Source organism: Tamandua tetradactyla, chromosome 7 (assembly GCF_023851605.1).
Source record: "Tamandua tetradactyla isolate mTamTet1 chromosome 7, mTamTet1.pri, whole genome shotgun sequence".
Lineage (NCBI taxonomy): Eukaryota > Metazoa > Chordata > Mammalia > Pilosa > Myrmecophagidae > Tamandua > Tamandua tetradactyla.
In genome coordinates, this window is record NC_135333.1 from 59,321,386 (window position 1) to 59,339,187 (window position 17,802).

The 17,802-nt window shown below is 37.7% G+C and overlaps 1 protein-coding gene and 1 pseudogene across 4 annotated transcripts in view; both read left to right on the plus strand.

The window, feature by feature from the left end:
* Nucleotides 1–17,802, plus strand: part of LOC143691274 (aldo-keto reductase family 1 member C23-like protein) — a 460,654-nt gene that overhangs the window by 301,105 nt on the left and 141,747 nt on the right. The gene's annotated exons all lie outside the window — the stretch shown is intronic.
* LOC143691273 (prostaglandin-E(2) 9-reductase-like) overlaps nucleotides 1–17,802 on the plus strand; it is a 62,675-nt pseudogene that overhangs the window by 9,272 nt on the left and 35,601 nt on the right. The window contains exons 3-4 of the transcript XR_013179432.1: nucleotides 864–980; nucleotides 15,175–15,252. The product of XR_013179432.1 is annotated as a prostaglandin-E(2) 9-reductase-like (transcript). The remainder of the gene's footprint in view (nucleotides 1–863; nucleotides 981–15,174; nucleotides 15,253–17,802) is intronic.

The following is a 17,802-nucleotide window of genomic DNA, read 5'->3' on the forward strand; positions in this document are numbered from 1 at the left end:
AATTGTCTCCTCTGTTAACAAAGAGCACAATGTAAGAGAGCTCTTTGGGTATTAAAAGATATTAGCAAATTTCTTGAACAATCTCAGCACATATCATCATGGAAACTAATTTTTTTCCATCAGTTATGCATGAAAAGCTATGAGGATGGAACTAGATAAATTGCCAGAAAATTATCTGTAAACTCTGCACAGTACTATTCAGATGATGAACTTCAGTATTAATTGATAATGATTTTTACTTCGGTGTCATAACCTTTGATAATTTATTAGATATACTGGCAGGATACTCAAAAAATAAGTTTGCATTAAATAAACTATCAGCTGTAAAGAGAACCCAAGTAAAAGGAAACTTTTTTCCTGAATTGATCAAGTGCTCAAGTATTAGAAAACTGTGTAAATATTGCTTAAAATAACCAATCCAGGAGATAAGATCAAAATCCTTGAAAAATGTATGTGGAAAAAATTTGCATCGGGTATCTTAATGGAATTCTCCCAGCATGACTAATATTCAGTGTTCTTCACATATTATGTACCAAATTTTCCACACTTTAATCTGTTTTTATTTACCAATGTTTCCATCTCTTTCATGATTCTTTGCTCATTTCAAAACTTTATATAATATTCTTACAGCGTAAATATCCAAAACTATAAAGTAGTAAGACTGAATAAAACCTAAAGATTAAGTCTATTCTAAGTGATTACAGTTGAAGTTTGATGACCCAAATTTGCTTAAATTCAATAATAATAGCAAATAAATTTCTATTGTAAATTTACTAAAATACTCAGACTCCATTTATTATCTGTCTCCTGATTTAATTCACAAACTCTCCTAAATATCAATGCAGCATGTTTCACCTCTACAGCTTTGGATCACATTCCTTCGACCAGAGTTGGTTGAAACAGCCTTGGAAAGATCACTGAAAAAACTTCAGCTGGACTATGTGGACCTCTACATTATCAATTTTCCAACAGCTATGAAGGTTAGTAATGTGCATGATCGAAATAATTTCACTTCCTCTAGCAGCATGACCCTGATCTTGCACAGATGGCTGAATTATGTTTTTTTAGGAAGATGTGGGTTTTATGAACCTGGAGAGGAATATTAAATCAACATTCATGTTTCTTTTTTATTTTTTTCTTTTTAAAATAGTGAAATACAACATATACACAAAACAGCAATAAATTTCCAAGTACATTTTAACAAGTAATTGTAGAACAGATTTAAATTTTGGTATGGGTTACAGTTCCACGATTTTTCATTTTTCTTCTAGCTGTTCCAAGACACTGGAGACCAAAACAAATATCAATATAATGATTCAGCAGTATAATCATTTGTTAAATTCTATCTTCTCTTTTATACTCCTCCTTCTCTTTCTTTTTCTTTTTTTGTGAAAAATAAATATATACAAAAAGTAAATTTCATTTTATTCACACACATATTATGAGTTTGCAATTCTTGCTATGTTCACCTTTTGTGACTCTAATTTAATGTACAATGGCTTTACTTTTATGAGTCTCAGCCCAAAGCAGTGAATTTTGGCATGGAGTATAGAATCAGACAGATTTGTGATCATAGGATGGTTTCCTTGCCATCTGTGTGACCTGGTCAACTTTTTAACCACTTGCAAAGTTGGGCTTAGAGAGAGATCACATCTGAGCAACAAGCATGTCCTTTAGAAGTAACTCTTAAGCATACCTGTAGGTAGGCTAAGCTTCTCCACTACATACATAAGTTTCAAAAGTGCAAGTCTCAAGATCAAGGGCTTGACCTATTGATTTGGGTTTCCCTAATGTTTGATACAGTATATAGGGTTTCCCCCACAGTAAAATTTAATAGTTCCATAGTTCTTCTCTCATCTCTCAATGGTTTTTGATTATCAGCTTAATATACTCTGGAATATATCCAGGCATCACATTATGCTATATAGGATTAAAGGCCCTAATTCTTATTCTGGGCTTCCTGTGTTTGTATTCTTTAAATGATCTATCCAGACAACCAGACAGATTGATTTAGATTATATGCTGCAGAAAATTTAGGTTCTGGACAAAATAAACCTTTTTTCCCTTTGTCTCAAAGAGTAGGTGAAGTTCTAAAATACAGACAATGTCTCCCTTACCCCTGTATTCTGAAATACCTTAATCAAGATCTTGTCAGCTTCGTTCTTAGCTCTAAATACCAGGTTATACATATACTTAACAGCCCCTCAATATCCTGAAACAACAATTACCACTCTGGACTAAATGTGAATGCTGCAAGAGCTTATAATTCTGGCCCCAATTTTCTTATAAGTGTTTTCTAAATGAGATCATACAGTATTTGCTCTTTCCTTTTTGGCTTATTTTGCCTCACCAAAGGTCTCATATTATTCATTCACATCATTACCTGCCTCACAACTTCAATCCTGTTAGTAGCAGCACAATGTTTGATCACATGTATACTCCATCATTCACCAATCTACTTCTCAGTCAGTGCATCTTTCAACCATCTCCATCTGCTGGGACTCATGTATAATGTCCAAACTCAACAATCAATGAAAACTCTCAATTTTAGATGATTTCATTGTTCCCAAGAGAAAGATGACCAATAAACTCATCCTCACCAAATATAAAATCCAAACCTTCCCTTAACTCTTGTCCATTCCCCCCTTTATGTACCCCTGGTATTGCCTCTGTACTGTTGACATTTTCCTGTTAAACTCAGCAATAGCATTTTCCTGCTGTTCTAATTTGCTAGCTGCCAGAATGCAATATACTAGAAACAGAATGGCTTTTAAAAAGGACAACTTAATAACTTACTAGTTTATAATTCTAAGGCCAAGAAAATGTCCCAATTACAACAAGTCCACAGAAATGTCCAATCAAAGGCATTCAGGGAAAAATACCTTGGTTCAAGAAGGTCAGTAAGGGTTCTCCAAGCCACGGTGGCCGGCAACTGGCACCCCTCCCACACACGCAGCTTCCCAGGCCGGCTGGGAGCCTCGGATCAGCAGTTCCCCAAGCCATGGCGGCCAGCACCCCTCCCCAACAGGCGACTTCCTGGAGGAAAAGGAAAGCGTCTCCAACAGTAGTAGAGACTGAGTCCAAACAAACACCAATAGTGGCATTAATGAACAATTTCTGACTACTAAAAATAAGCCCTCAGCTCAGGCAAAACTGATCAAGGCAGAAGTCGCCTATTGGGCTAACTGAAAAAGAGAAAAGTGGGTGAAACAGAGCGTTCTGTGGCTGTTACTGTGGAGGCTTGGTTGCCTCTTGGCTCAGCGCAGGGATTACACAGGTTGCAATTGCCCTGAACGAAGGAACAGGCTGCTTTCAGGGCTCTCTACCATCTGAACTTTCCATGTGGGAGGGGTGAAATGCAACTCAAGTGAAATCCCTCTCTCAAGGAATTCAGATCCCAGGACTTCACAATTTGAAGCCATCAAAACCAACCTACAAACTTTCCTCTGTCTCCACGACACAACCAGCAGCAAGAGTCTTCCAAAGTTAATGGAGCCACAACATCTTTAGCTGGTGGGACCTGCAGACAGACAAGGACCACATACTGGGCAGGATAAGAAAAACAGGGTTCAGAGACTTCACAGGAAAGTCTTTCAACGTGCTGGGTCTCACACTCAGGGAAATATGATTAAATGCCCAGACACCAGCAAAAAATACAAATCACACCAGAAAAATTGAAAATATGGCCCAGTCAAAGGAACAAACCAATAGCTCAAATGAGATAAAGGAGCTGAGACAACTAATTTTGAATATACGAACAGAAATGGAAAACCTCTTCAAAAACCAAATCAATAAATTGAGGGAGGACATGAAGAAGGCATGGGATGAACAAAAAGAAGAAATGGAAAGTCTGAAAAAACAAATTACAGAACTTATGGGAATGAAAGATACAGTAGAAGAGATGAAAAAAACAATGGAAACCTACAATGGTAGATTTCCAGAGACAGAGGTTAGAATTAGTGAACTGGAGGATGGAACATCTGAAATCCAAAAAGAAACAGAAACTATAGGGAAAAGAATGGAAAAATTTCAGTAGGGGCTCAGGGAATTGAATGATAATATGAAGAACACAAATATACATGTTGTGGGTGTCCCAGAAGGAGAAGAGAAGGGAAAAAGAGGAGAAAAACTAATAGAAGAAATTATCACTGAAAATTTTCCAACTCTTATGAAAGACCTAAAATTACAGATCCAAGAAGTGCAGCACACCCCAAAGAGAATAGATCCAAATAGGCATTCTCCAAGACACTCACTAGTCAGAATGTCAGAGGTCAAAGAGAAAGAGAGGATCTTGAAAGCAGCAAGAGAAAAACAATCCAACACATACAAGGGAAACCCAATAAGACTATGTGTAGATTTCTCAGCAGAAACCATGGAAGCAAAAGACAGTGGGATGATATATTTAAATTACTAAAAGAGAAAAACTGCCTACCAAGACTTCAACATCAGGCAAAATTGTCCTTCAAAAATGAGAGAGAAATTAAAACATTTTCAGACAAAAAGTCACGGAGAGAATTTGTGACCAAGAGACCAGCTCTGCAAGAAATACTAAAGGGAGCACTAGAGTCAGATATGAAAAGACAGAAGAGAGAGGTATGGAGAAGAGTGTAGAAAGAAGGAAAATTAGATATGATATATATAATACAAAAGGCAAAATGGTAGGGGAAAGTATTACCCAAACAGTAATAACACTAAATGTTAATGGAATGAATTCCCCAATCAAAAGACATAGACTGGCAGAATGGATTGAAAAACAGGATCCTTCCATATGCTGTCTACAGGAAACACATCTTAGACCCAAAGATAAACATAGGTTGAAAGTGAAAGGTTGGAAAAAGTTATTTCATGCAAATAACAACCAGAAAAGAGCAGGAGTGGCTACACTAATATCCAACAAATTAGACTTCAAATGTAAAGCAGTTAAAAGAGACAAAGAAGGACACTATATACTAATAAAATGAACAATTAAACAAGAAGACATAACAATCATAAATATTTATGCACCGAACCAGAATGCCCCAAAATACGTGAGGAATACACTGCAAACACTGAAAAGGGAAATAGACTCATATACCATAATAGTTGGAGACTTCAACTCACCACTCTCATCAATGGACAGAACATCTAGACAGAGGATCAACAAAGAAATAGAGAATCTGAATATTACTATAAATGAACTAGACTTAATAGACATTTATAGAACATTACATCCCACAACAGCAGGATACACCTTTTTCTCAAGTGCTCATGGATCATTCTCAAAGATAGACCATATGCTGGGTCACAAAGCAAGTCTTAACAAATTTAAAAAGATCGAAATCATACACAACACTTTCTCGGACCATAAAGGAATGATGTTGGAAATCAATAATAGGCAGAGTGCCAGAAAATTCACAAATACGTGGAGGCTCAACAACACACTCCTAAACAACGAGTGGGTCAAAGAAGAAATTGCTAGAGAAATTAGCAAATACCTCGAGGCGAATGAAAATGAAAACACAACATACCAAAACCTATGGGATGCAGCAAAGGCAGTGCTAAGAGGGAAATTTATTGCCCTAAATGCCTATATCAAAACAGAAGACAGGGCAAAAATTCGGGAATAAACTGTCCACTTGGAAAAACAGGAGAAAGAACAGTAAACTAACCCCAAAGCAAGCAAAAGGAAAGAAATAACAAAGATTAGAGCAGAAATAAATGAAATTGAGAACATGAAAACAATAGAGAAAATTAATAAGACCAGAAGTTGGTTCTATGAGAAAACAACAAGATTGATGGGCCCTTAGCAAGATTGACAAAAAGAAGAAGAGAGAGGACATAAATAAATAAGATCAGAAATGGAATAGGAGACATAATCACTGACCTCACTGAAATAAAGGAGGTAATAACAGGATACTATGAACAACTTTATGCTAATAAATACAACAATGTAGATGAAATGGACAAGTTCCTAAAAAGGCGTGAACAACCAACTTTGATTCAAGAAGAAATAGATGACCTCAACAAACCAATCACAAGTAAAGAAATTGAATCAGTCATTCAAACGCTTCCCAAAAAGAAAAGTCCAGGACCAGATGGCTTCACATGTGAATTCTACCAAACATTCCAGAGAGAATTAGTACCAACTCTTCTCAAACTCTTCAAAAACATTGAAGTGGAGGGAAAGTTACCTAATTCATTCTATGAAGCCAACATAACCCTCATACCAAAACCAGGCAAAGATATTACAAAAAAAGAAAACTACAGACCAATCTCTCTAATGAATATAGATGCAAAAATCCTCAACAAAATTTTAGCAAATCGAATCCAGCAACACATTAAAGAATTATACATCATGACCAAGTAGGATTCATCCCAGGTATGCAAGGATGGTTCAACATAAGAAAATCAATTAATGTAATACACCATATCAACAAATCAAAGCAGAAAAATCACATGATCATCTCAATTGATGCAGAGAAGGCAAATGACAAGATTCAACATCCTTTCCCATTGAAAACACTTCAAAGGATAGGAATACAAGGGAACTTCCTTAAAATGATAGAGGGAATATATGAAAAACCCACAGCTAATATCATCCTCAATGGGGAAAAATTGAAAACTTTCCCCCTAAGATCAGGAACAAGACAAGGATGTTCATTATCACCACTATTATTCAACATTGTGTTGGAAGTTCTAGCCAGAGCAATTAGACAAGAAAAAGAAATACAAGGCATCAAAATTGGAAAGGAAGAAGTAAAACTATCACTGTTTGCAGGCGATATGATACTCTACGTCAAAAACCCGGAAATATCCACAACAAAACTACTAGAGCTAATAAATGAGTACAGTAAAGTAGCAGGGTACAAGATCAACATTCAAAAATCTGTAGTGTTTCTATACACTAGCAATGAACAAGCTGAACTGGAAATCAAGAAACGAATCCCATTTACAATTGCAACTAAAAGAATAAAATACCTAGGAATAAATTTAACTAAAGAGACAAAAGACCTATACAAAGAAAACTACAAAAAACTGTTAAAAGAAATCACAGAAGACCTAAATAGATGGAAGGGCATACCGTGTTCATGGATTGGAAGACTAAATATAGTTAAGATGCCAATTCTACCTAAATTGATTTACAGATTCAATGCAATGCCAATCAAAATCCAAAGAACTTACTTTTCAGAAATAGAAAAACCAATAAGCAAATTTATCTGGAAGGGCAGGGTGCCCCGAATTGCTAATAGTATCTTGAGGAAAAAAAACAAAGATTGAGGTCTCGCGCTGCTGGACTTTAAGGCATATTATAAGCCACAGCGGTCAAAACAGCATGGTACTGGCATAAAGATAGATATATCGACCAATGGAATTGAATAGAGTGTTCCGATATAGACCCTCTCATCTATGGACATTTGATCTTTGATAAGGCAGTCAAGCCAACTCACCTGGGACAGAACAGTCTCTTCAACAAATGGTGCCTAGAGAACTGGATATCCATATGCAAAAGAATGAAAGGGGACCTGTATCTCACACCCTATACAAAAGTTAACTCAAAATGGATCAAAGATCTAAACATCAGGTCTAAGACCATAAAACATTTAGAGGAAAATGTAGGGAGATATCTTAAGAATCTTACAATTGGAGGCGGTTTTATGGACCTTAACCCTAAAACAAGAGCACCAAAGAAATAAATAAATAAATGGAAGCTCCTCAAAATTAAACACTTTTGTGCGTCAAAGAACTTCATGAAGAAAGTAAAAAGACAGCCTACACAATGGGAGACTATATTTGGAAACGACATATCAGATAAAGGTCTAGTGTCCAGAATTTATAAAGAGATGGTTCAACTCAACAACAAAAAGACAGCCAACCCAGTTACAAAATGGGAAAAAGACTTGAACAGACACCTCTCAGAAGAGGAAATACAAATGGCCAAAAGGTACATGAAGAGTTGCTCAATGTCCCTGGCCATTAGAGAAATGCAAATCAAAACCACAATGAGATATCATCTCACACCCACCAGAATGGCCATTATCAACAAAACAAAAAATGACAAGTGCTGGAGAGGATGTGGAGAAAGAGGCACCCTTATCCACTGTTGGTGGGAATGTCAAATGGTGTAACCACTGTGAAAGGCAGTTTGGTGGTTACTCAAAAAGCTGAATATAGAATTGCCATACGACCCAGCAATACCGTTACTAGGACTTAAGGGCCAAGACACAAATGGACATTTGCACACCAATGTTTATAGCAGCGTTATTTACAATTGCAAAGAGATGGAAACAGCGAAAATGTCCATCAACAGAAGAATAGCTAAACAAACTGTGGTATATACATACGATGGAATATTATGCAGCTTTAAGACAGAATAAACTTATGAAGCATGTAATAACATGGATGGACCTAGAGAACATTATGCTGAGTGAGACTAGCCAAAAACCAAAGGACAAATACTGTATGGTCCCACTGATGTGAACCGACATTAGAGAATAAACTTGGACTATGTCATTGGTAGCAGAGACCATCAGGAGTTAGAAACAGGGTAAGATAATGGGTAATTGGAGTTAAAGGGATACAGACTGTGCAACAGGACTGGATACAAAAACTCAAAAATGGACAGCACAATATTACCTAATTGTAATGTAATTATGTTAAAACACTGAATGAAGCTGCATCTGAGCTATAGTTTTTTTTATTTTTATATATTTTTTGTATTTTGTATTTTTATTTTTTCTCTATATTATCATTTTATTTCTTTTTCTGTTGTCTTGCTATTTCTTTTTCTAAATCGATTCAAATTTACTAAGAAATGATGATCATATATCTATGTGATGATCTTAAGAATTACTGATTGCATATGTAGAATGGAATGTTTTCTAAATGTTGTGTTAGTTAATTTTTTTTAATTAGTAAAAAAAAGAAGGTCAGTAAAATGCAGGGCTTCTCTCTCAAGTGAGAAGGCATGTGGTGAATACAGTCACAGTTTGTTTTTCAGCTGGAATGGCACATGGCAAGCAAGGCATCGTCTGCTAGCTTTCTCTCCTGGCTTCCTGTTTCATGAAGCATCCCGGGAGGCATTTTTCTTCTTCATCTCCAAAGGTTGCTGGCTTGTGGTCTGTCTGCTTCTCGTGGCTACATCATTCTTCTCTGCTTTCTCTGAATCTCTTTCATTGTCCAAAATGTTTCCTCTTTTATAGGACTCCAGAAACTTATCAAGACCCACCCAAGTGGGTGGAGACACATCTCCCCTAATCCAGCTTAACAACCACTCTTGATTAAATCACATAAGAAATGGCTGCCTTTACAAAATGGGATTAGGATTAAAACATGGCTTTTCAAGGGTACATACATCCTTGCAAACCAGCACACCCACTACACCCCAAAATTATACACTCTTTTTACATAATTTATAACTTTGCAGTAGTTCATGCAAGAACTTATTTATATTTATAGTGTTAATTAATGGGACATAATTCTATACAAAGCCTTTTAATCATGTTCACCTTCAGCATGGTTATAGACCCAACATACTTATAGACCTACTCATGAAGTGCCTTCACTTCTACCTATAGAGGTGACAGAGTGCATCCTTGTCTCATTCCCAATCTCAGCGGGAAAGCTTTCAGCCTCTCACCATTGAGTACAATGCTTGCTATGCCTTTTTCATATATGCCTGTTATCAAAATGATGATATTACCTTTGATTCCTACCTTTAAAAGTGTTTTTATCAGAAAAGGATGTTGAATTTTGTCAAATGCTTTTTCACCATCAATCAGGATGATCATATGATTTTTCATTTACAATTTGTTAATGTGCTGTATTACATTAACTGATTTTCTTATGTTGAACTATCTTTGCATTTCTAGTATAAACCTCACTTGGTCAAGGTGTATAATTATTTTAATGTGCTGTTCGGTTCGATTTGCTAATTTCTTGCTGAGAATTTTGGCATCTATATTCATTAAGTAGATTGGTCTGTAGTTTTTCTTTCTTGTGGCATCTTTCACAGTTTTGGTACTAAACTGATGTTAATCTTATAAAATGAGTTAGGTAGTGTTCCTTTTTCCTCAATTTTCTTTGAAACAGTGTGAGGATTTGTGTAGCTTTTAGAGTGTTTGATGAAATTACCCTGTAAAGTCATCTTCCCCTGGGTTTTTCTTTTGTAGGAATATTTTTGATGATTGATTGAATCTCTTTACTTGTAATTACTTTGTTGAGATCTTCTATTATTTGTTAAGTCAGTGAAGCTTGTTTGTGTGTTTATAGGAATTTGTCCATTTCATCAAAGTTGCCTAGTTTGTTGGCCTAGAGTTTTTCATAGTATCCTCTTATGATTTCTTTTATTTCTTCAGGGTCTGTGGTATGACCACCCTCTCATTTCTGATTTTGTTTATTTGTGTCCTCTTTTTTTTTTTTCTATGTCAGCCTTGTTAGCTGTCCATTGAGTTAATTGATTTTCTCAAAGACCCAAGTTTTGGTTATATTGGTTCTTTCTATTGTTCTTTTGCTCTCGCATTCATTTAACTCTGCTTTAATCCTTGTTACTTCTCTTCTCCTATTTGATTTTGGATTAATTTGCTGAACTTTCTCTAGTTCCTCTAGGTTACCAGTTAAGTTCTTGAGTTCCATCTTTCTTCTTTTTTAATATAGGCAATTAGGGCAATAAATTTCCCTCTCAGCACAGCCTTTGCTGCATCCCATACATTCTGATATATTGTATCCTCATGTTTTCATTTATCCCCAAATAGCTACTGAGTTCTCTAGCAATTTCTTCTAGTTTCATTCCATTGTGATCAGAGAAAATGCTTTGAATAATTTCAATGTTTTTAAACTCACAAAGAACTGATTTCTGCCCCAGCTTATGATCTATCCTGGAGAATGTTCCATGAGCACTAGAGAATAATGTAAATCCTGGTGCTTTGAGGTGTAATAACCTATATATGTTTGTTAGGTCTAAATCTTTTATCAAGTTGTTTAATTTATTTTTTTCCTTGTTGTGCCTCTGTCTGGTTGTCCTATTTACAAAGGGGAAAAATGCATTGAAATCTCCTATTATTATTGACACATCTATCACTCCTTCCAGTTTTGTCTGTCTTATGTTTAGAGCTCCTTGGTTGGGAATATAGACATATATGATTGTTATTTCTTCTTGCTTAGATGCCCCTTTTACTAACATGTAGTGTCCTTCTTTTTCTCTTATGATGTCTTTCCATTCATAGTCTATTTTGTCTGATATTAGCATAGGTACTCCTGCATTCTTTTGGTTGCAGCTTGTGTGGAACATCTTTTACATCCTTTCACTTTCATTCTGTTTGTATCCATGTGTCTAAGATGGGTCTCTTATAGGAATTATATAGCTGGATTATCTTTCTTAATCCATTCTGCCAATCTAAATCTTTTAGTTGGTAAGTGTAGTCTGTTAATATTCAAAGTCATTACTGTAGAGGCCATTCTTGAATCCACCATCTTATCCTTTGCATTTTATTTGTCATATCTATATATTATTGCCTCTCTTTCTATTTTTATTCTTTAAGTTACTCTTACTGGTACTGTTCAATTCTGTGCCCTCCTCCAGACCTCCCTCTCCTGTACTTTTTTTCAAGCAGCAGAATTTCCTTTAATATTTCTTGTAGTGCTGCTCTCCTGTTTACATATTTTCTCAGCCTTTGTTTGTCTGTGAAGATTTTAATCTCTCACTCAGTTTTTTCTTTCTTTCTTTTTTTTTTTTTTTTTGCATGGATAGGCTCTCCCTCAGTTTTGAAGGACAATTTGACTGGGTACAGAATTCTTGGCTAGAATTCTTTGTCTTTAAGGATTTTAACTATTTCATACCACTGCCTTCGCACCTGCATGGTGCAGTTGAGTAGTAAGAACTCATTCTTATGTGATTTTCCTTGTCTTTAGTAGATTGTTTGTCTCTTGCTAATTTCAACATTTTTCTGCTTCTCCTCAATATTTGACAGACTGATTAGTATGTGTCTTGGGGAAGGCCTATTTGGATTTATTCTGTTTGGAGTTCATTGGGATTCTTTGATTTGCATATTTATGTCTTTTATAAAAGTTGGGAAGTTTTCCCCATTATGTCCTCCATTAATCTCCCTAACCCTTTACTCTTCTCTTCTCTTTTTGGTACATCAGTGATTCCTATATTTGTGCACTTTGTTTCATCCAACCTTTCCCTGAGATCCAATTCAAATTGTAACCTCTTTTTTGCCATTTGTTCTATTGTGTGTTCAAAATCAATTGTGCTGCGCTCTAGTTCACTTAATCTTTCTTCTGCCTCTTCAATTCTGCTGTTGTGTGCCTCTAGTATATTTTTTATTTGGTCTACATCATCTTTACTATCTGTGATATCTTCTATTTTTCTATTTATTTTTTCAAATTCCTCTTTATACTCTTCTAGTGTCTTCTTGATCTCCTTTATGTCATTAACCATCACACTGATTTTATTTAGTACAGTTATATGAACATCTTTGATTAGTTGTTTGAAAGTCTATGTCTTCTCTGTTGTTTTAATTTGGTCATTAGACTGGGCTCTATCTGTCTGACTCTTCAATGTTTAGTGATCTTCTGTTTTCTTCATGGCATACAAATATCTTGACAGGGTTACAGTGGATGTTGATTTCCTTCAGTAGTCTAAAGCTTTGTATCTATGGGATGGGTATGGAGTAAGATGTGGGACGTGGGGAGGGGCACAGCACTGAAGTGACAGGTTGTGGTACACCATATGCATGGGTCACGTATGTTATGCTGGTGCCTGTGAGCATGGGGAGCATGTTGCAGGTTTGTGGAGGTATGGTGCAGGATCCGTGTGGGTAAAGTGCAGCTCAGTCATGCTTTGGAGTACAAGAACAGGGTGCAGCATGGGGAACACAAAAGTGGGGTGCCGTGAGAGGAAGATGGGGTGCTGAGTGGATGTGCTGGTGCTGGTACATGGCAGTATGCAGCTGAACACATTGAGTGTGTGAGTCATGGGTATCAGGTGTGGGGTACAGGACACAGAAACTTAGGCACAGGGAGGGCAGGTTGTGTGTGATGATGGGTTAGTGGGGTCCTGGCACAGATGCACAGGTGTGAAGGGGTAAGGGTGCACACTTGTGCAAGACAGAGGTTATATGGCACAGATGTGGATGAGAACACCTGCCAGGTATGGGAGTAGGACACTTGTACTATGGTGTCAGACAAATGTGTGCACATGGGTGGGGCAGGGGTACATGCCTGGATACATGAGTGCCTGGCAGGGAGTATGTCACTATACCCTGCATGGGTTGTGGAGGAGAGACCTGATTTGTGCATGCACAGAGCTCAGGAGCAGCAGGGCAGAATTGCACCTGTGTGGGCTCAGGGTGGGTTTGGCCCAGATGCTCAGGTCAGCCTTTGCCCAGAGCTAGGCATTTGTGACATGAGTTAGTGCATGAGCCTACATGGAGTGACTGTGTGGGCTGGGTGCAGGTGTGGCCCAGGTGTGGAGGCAAGTTCCTACAACCAGAATGCACAGGGAACTGCTTGCAGGGGACAGAAAAGGAGAGGTTGGGAGCAAGGGGTTGGATGCAGGTATATGGGTCTCAGGAGGGGCGTGGCGAGACCGTGTGCTTGAGCCAGAGTGATGGGTCCGACTGGGCCAGGCTTGTGTGTATGCACAGTTGGTAGGTGGGGTGATGAGGTGGGGGGTTACAGTAGGGGTGCTTGCAGTGTGGTGGGGAAGTGGGTGACATGATTCACGTGGGTGGGTGTGGTGGTAGTTGCAGGTTATAGGACAGGGGTGGGAAAGGAACACAGCTTGGCTTCCTTTTTAGTCCCCATCTCCTTGTCAGCACATTCCTGATGGTTACGGGCCTCTGTCTGGAAATGGATGTATCAGGCTGTTTGCACTAGCTGGCCAGTCTCCAGTTCTCTGCATCTCAATTCTTCTATTTTTTTCAACCAAGGCCTCCCGTGGTATAGAAGACCCTCTCAGGTCACTTACAGCCTGGAATCATTCTCCCAGTCATTTTTCTGTCACTTCTCTGGTTGTTTCTTAGAACAGGGTTGAACTCAACCTATCCTATTCTGCCACCTTCCTGGAACCTCAATCCAAGTCTCTCTTTTTAAATTGAATAATGTTTATATCCCTAATGCTTTACCTCAAGCCCCCAAACAAATAGATGCCTCAAAATCTTGAGGAAATAACTCTGACCAGGACCAATGCTCAGGCCTGATTATGGATACTGAATTTCTTAAAGTTCCCAGATGCAGTTTCATGTAGCTGTGGTAAGCAATGAAACTGTCTCACTTTGCTCCCCATGTGTTTTCCTCCTCTCGCAGCAACTTCAAGTTGAAAGGAGACTCATTGTTGCTCTCTCTGGCTCTATGCAGGTATGGGACCTGCAGACCTTTCTTCTTTCTGTGTGCACCACTTCAAAGTGGGGCTTTGTAGCCTGTTCTTAGTTGCTAATGACCATGTTAAATGGGACATTTGATTAAAAGTAGCAGAATTGTCAAAAAGGTAGTTTATACAAAAGTAAGAGCTTATTTGATTATGGAAATGAAAGTCCAAGGCAATGCTAGATTTGTAGATTTAAAGTTCTGTTCAGAGATGTCCCATTTCTCCTACTCTTATCTCTGCATTCCTCCAGGTCAACTTTGAGGCCCAGTATTTTCTAGTGGTGGCCAGTATGACATTGGGGCAGGTCAAAGCTTTGGGGGATTAATACTTGAGAACATAGCTGCTTCTTCTACCATCCATATTAATCCCGAAAAAATTCTAGATAGATGCTGCTTGTTTTGTATCTTTACCCCTTGGCCTTCAGGTGTTCAGGAGATGAGTACATGTCATTATCCACCTCAGGCATGGTTAAAATGCATTTTTGATGAAAATGAAGGCCACATAATGAACTGACTTTTCAAATGAAGGAGGGGCATTTCCAAGCTATAAGGGGCAGACAAAGTAACTTAGGTCCACTATGAGTCCCCATTAAGATCTTGGGCAAATACATTTATTGAAAATATATTCTATTTAAGAGATTATTGGAAACCTATTTTGGAAGACATTCCCTGCCACTGCATGCACAAAGCACTTTGCAAAAATTAATACCTGGAAGTTTCAATAACCTCATGGAGCCATAGTGTCCTAGTCCTAGATATACCTGACAGCACAACTTAGGACAGAGGCATTGATCTCTGAGCTTTCTCTAATTACTGTTTCTGTTCCAGCCTGGGGAGGATCTTCTTCCTAAAGATGAACATGAAAAATACATATTTGACAGAGTGGATCTCTGCGGCACCTGGGAGGTGAGTGCTTTTCTCAGAGGAGTGAGCTCAAACATACTGTCAAGGCAAGGATAGTTTTAGATTGCTAAAGCTACCAAAATTCAATATGCCAAAGATGTGCTGGCTTTTAACGGTGAGGATTTACTAGCTTACAAAGTTACAATTCTGAGGCCATGAATATCCAAATAAAGACATTAACAGGATGATACCTGGACTGCTCGGTAAAATGGTAAGATACATGGGTGTTTCTCCCTTCTCTTCTGGAATTTGTTGTTTTCAGCTTCTCGATTCCATGGCTTTCTCACAAAGCTTCCTCAGCTTTTGTGTCTTTTGATCTATATTCTCTGTCTTTCTCTGAATTTCATCCTCTTCTAAAGGACCCCAGTAAGAGGATTAAGGCCCAACTGGGGAGCAATTCAACTGAAATAAGCTACTCAAAAGTCCTAATCAGAATAGGTTTATGCCCACAGGAATAAATTATTTTTAAGAACACAATCTTCTTGGGTCCAGAAAGCCTCCAAACCATCACAAGCTCACTCTTTTTCCAGAGATAACTCTGATTGTCATGCAATGGCCTCCAGCATGAGTGTTCCCAAATGTATAGTCAGAAATTGAATGAATGATTCCGAAGTTCTCTTAATGCACTAGCATTGTACTTATTTTTAGTAGCAGATTCCTGGTTTCAAAGGGTGTCTTTCCTTGACAAAATAAGCTGACACTATCCCATTGCTATTGGGTTCAGGAATAAGCAGGAAAACTTTCTCCTGGATGATGGAGGAATGAAATTATTAATTATTCTAGAAGTGTACATTAAATTGAATTTACAGCTATGTTCATATTATCACTTTCATCTAGCATATGTTCCCAGAATTAGTGAGTGTGTGGCACACATACAGTTTCAGAAAATCTATAGGAATTTATAGGAACATAATGTGCTTATAGGAACATAATGAGCATTCCTACATCCACCATAAACCTCCACTGAAAATAAGAATAAGATGTGGAATTTTTATGTTCTCACTCACATTTAAAAAAACTAAAATTAAGTGTTTTGAGGCAATCTTCTTTATTAAATGTGATTCAAGGAAATCTCTATTACCATAAGCCAGGTAGTAGTTTCACCTCTGGAAAAGAATTTAATTGATAAGTTTAATCAGAAAATGGAGTCATATTAACTCAAACACTGAAAATGTCCTACACATCTGTTACCTTATCTCTCCCATTAAATTACCCATTGTTCTGGCCAGCATCTTGGTGCCTACCCTATATTATAATGTTCTTTCTGCTGAACTGGTGTGTTTTGCCATTTCTCAACTACTTCTCTCTATAATCCAGCTGAAGGCATTCTGAGAACTCTGATATATTCAGCCCACCATACATAAACTTGGAATTATGACACACAGCTATGAATGAATTATTGAAAAAATATTTACCGAGCAGCATTACGCATGGGGCATAGAGGCAAAACTTTCTTGCCTTCAGTGGTCCTACATTCAAGATAGAGATTATAGATAATAAATGAGTAAAGGATAAGTATCAGTTTGTCACGTGATGGTCAGTTATCTGGAGAACAAAAAATCAAGATGAGGAGGTTGGGGCATGTGATGGGAGAGACAACTGGGGAATTTGCAATTTTATATGCAACAAAGTCAGATCCTCATTGAGAATGAGGCATTTGAGCAGAGATATGCAATGAAAAGTTTGGAAAAGGGACACCTAAGGTAGTCTTATCCTGGAAGAGGGAACAGGAAATTCAAAGGCCTAAGGTGATCAAGGGCTTTGTGAGGAAACAACATCAAAATCACTCCTGGGACTGGAGGATGACAGAATGATATGAACCCAGAGGGAAAATTGCTGACCAACTTATGGAAGGTCTTTTAGGAAAACTGAGTTTTAATCAGTATTACATTGGAAGTCAGAGGGTTTTGATCCGGTTTTCATTTTAAAAGGATTGTCATACATTTGCACTAACACTGTAGCCACTGGTAATATAAGGCTATTTACATTTATATAAATCATTGCAGTACTTCAGTCACAAATATCAATGGGCACATGCTCATCTTTGTCTTGTGGTGCCAAAGACATGGGTAGAAAATGAACTATTTCCATCATCAGAAAAATTTCTATTGAAGACTGCTCTACCTTAATGCTGTGGACTACAGCCTAGAGAGGTAAGAATAGAAACAGAAAGACCCCTGGGAGCCACTTGGAATAATCAAGAACTTGATTATGGTATTATAGCATAGGGAGATTGAAAATGGGGTCCACAACTAGATTGTGGACCAATTCTGCAGGCAAAGATGACAGGATTTCTCCTGGAATGGATGGAGGGATTGAGACAGTGAGGAGGACTGGTGAATTCTGAGTTCCTTGTGCTGACCAAATGGGAAGGTGGAACTGGAATTGCTGAGAAAGATAGGACTGAAGGAGGAAGAGGTAAGAAGAGAAGATCAGTAGCTCTCTTTTGGAGCTTGTTCAATATGAGATACCTAGTCAGACATCCCAATATTCATATTGAGTGGCAGGTGAATCTAGGAGTTTTTAAATATCAAAGCCTCACATAGATCTAAG